Raw genomic sequence first — 3411 nt, 5'->3', positions numbered from 1 at the left:
TCTGATTTTAAAAATGTCCTATAGTTGGACGAATGGACAAGATAATCAGATAATGAGGCTTATTACTGTGAATGACTTCAACCTGCAGCACTTTTTAAATCCAGAAAATAGTTATCAATATTTGGAGTTGTTTGTTGAATTTCAATGTTGACATGCCTTGAATCTAGTTCGCCACTTCGCAAAGTTTTCACGGGGGTCTCGCTATTGGGCTTTGGAGTTGGTATTGGACTTAGCTCGTCTGATGTATTCTCTTGGTTTATTTAAATAGACTTAGGGATACAAAACTGGTGAACCACGTAAATATGTATCTTCTTTACATTTTCAATTTGTTATTCGATCATTAATCATAATCCGTCACAATAAATTAGTATCAGAGTCTGGTCGTTTCGATCAAGGTTTTGTTTATTTCCGTTCTGCTAGGGTTTCGTGAGTCGATCAACAATGTTTGCATTCAACGCAAACAAGAACATCATTTGTCAACAATGTTGACAAATTCACCGGGAGAACTAAAATTTGGCTTATGGCATATCAAGATACGATCTTTGCTGAAATAGTAGGGTTTGTGGGCACCGCTATCTGAAAAACCGAGAGGTGCAAACGTAAATGATGAAGAGTGTGATACCGCAAAGGAGAAGACCCATTTGACAATCATGTTTGTGTCTGCCCGATGATGTAATCGTTAAGGTTACCGATCAGAAAACTGTTGTTGGCCTACGGAAGAAGTTAAAGAGTTTGTACATGACAAAATCTCTAATCGATAAGTTGCTTTTGAAGCAACATTTGTTCGGGCTACGAATGCAAGAAGGAACTGCTGATAATCCTGTTGATATATTCACCAAATCGGTCCCTCATAGCAAGTTTCAACATCGTTTGAACTTGCTAAATGTCACAAGCTGGTAGTTGACCGATAAGGGGCAAATTTGAGGTAGAATTGAGGAGATTGTTCTTCTGGCGTTGTAATGATGCATCTTGAAAATGGGATTCAAGTCAAGGTAGAGATTTGTTGACATGCCTTGTATCTAATTTTCCATTTTGTTGAGTTTTCATGGGGGTCTCGCAATTGGGCTTTGGAGTTGGTATTGGGTTGAGTCCGTCTAATATATTCTCTTGGTTTATTTAAATAGACTTAGAGATACGAAATCAGTAATCTGTAACCTAGCCGTCCTCAATAAATTTGTAATCCGTTTCTGCCCGTGGATGTCCATCAACACGTTTGTAAACCACGTAAATCTATATCTTCTTTACGTTTTTTGTTTGTTATTCGATCATTAACCCTAATCCGTCACAACAGTCAACTTAATGAAACAAGTGTGGTTGTAGAGACAGCATATGTGGATCCCAATACAAGACTTGAGCAAACAGACGATTTATGCTTTCCACCCTTCTCGTGGCTGATATCGATTTTTTCTTAGACATGTATGTTCCAACTTCAACCAATACGTTAAAGATGTAAGATTGAATGATACGTATTGGAGGGCAGGGGCATCTATTGATCCATTGGAGTTTAATGAAACAATGGCGGCCATTCAACTTTTAAATCAAGCATCTTATGATTGGCTTATTAATATTGACAAGAGCAAATGGGTCATTGCATATGAGGAAGGGTGGCGACATGGTATATTAACAACAAATCTGACAGAATGCATTAATGGTGTATTAAAAAGAGCACGATGACTACAGATCACTGCGGTAGTACAGTTGACATATGATCGAGTGATTTTATTATTTGTTAAGCGGTTGCATGATGCTCAAGATAAACAAGAATCTGACTATGAATGGTCATCATGGACATGAACAAGATATATATACTCAGAGCAAAAGAGTCGGAAAAATACAACAATGGTAATAAATGAGGATGGATGTGATGCAAAAGTATTTACTCCAATATGTTTAATCGAGACCATGCCCAAATCTAGAAAATGTATAATACTTAAACAACAAAATAGTATTATTAAATAAATTTAAGATGTCAATTTGTAAAAATATACTTGTAACAATGTGAGAGGTCACTAAGTTTTTTTTTTTACTCCAATAACTACTAAACAAATATTATGATATAGACATGCAAGACAAGACAAGAGATTCCCTAACTATACTTTTCAGAAATGTCAAGTTTTTGCATATATGACAAGTAAATCAACTGACCCTACTACCATCTGAATTTGGAAATATGCTACACATAATTATCAGTAGCATGAATCCATGTGCCCAACAATCTACTTTTTCTTTAGGACTATCATTATCAATTTGAAACTCATTAGTCTTCTAATGATCTTCTAAAGTAGATTGCAAAATTCACGGTCCATGCTTGAAATATTCTGGGATAAGAGAAAATTTTAACAAATTCATACAAATCTTTGAAGAGTTCTCTATGGTCTATCGAGATGTGGCATCACTGTTAATAGTTTACTATCGATGGGTAACTGATATATCATTAAAACATCTTCTAATGTAATTGTTACCTCAGCGAATGTGAAATGGAATGTATGTGTTTCAGAACTCCATCGCTCAACTAATGTTGTCAAAAGACCAAGATCATTCCTAACTTGTCCAACCATATATAGTCCATAAAATCAAATATGATTTAATATCTTAAGGACCCTAGGATGGCATAAATTAAATCATCGGAGCAGAGCTTGATGCGGTTGAATGATTTGCAGTTTGTTGAGGGGTGAACAGTGCAGCAGTACTCTTAAAGTTGTCGTCTTTTTCATAGAGTTGACTTTGCTCTGTAATTTTTGGAGGAGTGTCTTCAGAGAACGACAATGCTCTTTTGGCCATATTTTTGTTGTCATTTCATCATTCGTTAAAACGCTTGAGGTTTTTGATGTGGTGGATGCAACGACTCCTTTGGTGGCGGCGGCTTGAACAACAGTTTTCGACGCAATCGTCTTGATGTTGTAAGAAGCCATTGGTTGTTGAACTTCAGTGGAAAGAGAGATAAAAGGTAGAGAGGTCCCACTAGGCGTGCCAAAATTCTATCAACAAAAAATTGTGTTATTTTTAATAAACACAAAAATTTGTACAAATTATATTTAATTTGGATTTAAAGCGGGACTTATTCTCTAAATGGGTCGTTTGATTCTCCTTCCGGGTCGATTTGTTTTCCAACTTGATTTTCGATGGCTTCTTTAATCCGAAGAGATTTGATCTTCGGTTTGATTTTGCCTGACTTTGGAGGGCTTTGGTCTCCGTGCGGGCGATTTGATCGTCGGCTTTGGATTTGATGTCCTCTTTGGATGATCCGAGGCTTTGATCTTTGGTTTGGCTTTGGAGAGTTTTGCTCTCCGTGTGGACGATTTGATTATCGGTTTTGGATTTGATGTCTTCTTTGGACGATCCACAACTTTTATCTTTTGTTTGCCTTTTCCTCATTTTAGAGAGCTTCAGTCTCTGTGTAGGCGATTTGAT

The sequence above is a fragment of the Andrographis paniculata genome, unplaced genomic scaffold, assembly GCF_009805555.1.
Source record: "Andrographis paniculata isolate CXL003 unplaced genomic scaffold, ASM980555v1 Contig57END, whole genome shotgun sequence".
Lineage (NCBI taxonomy): Eukaryota > Viridiplantae > Streptophyta > Magnoliopsida > Lamiales > Acanthaceae > Andrographis > Andrographis paniculata.
The sequence above is the reverse complement of the archived record's forward strand: the minus strand, read 5'-3'. Positions refer to the sequence as shown.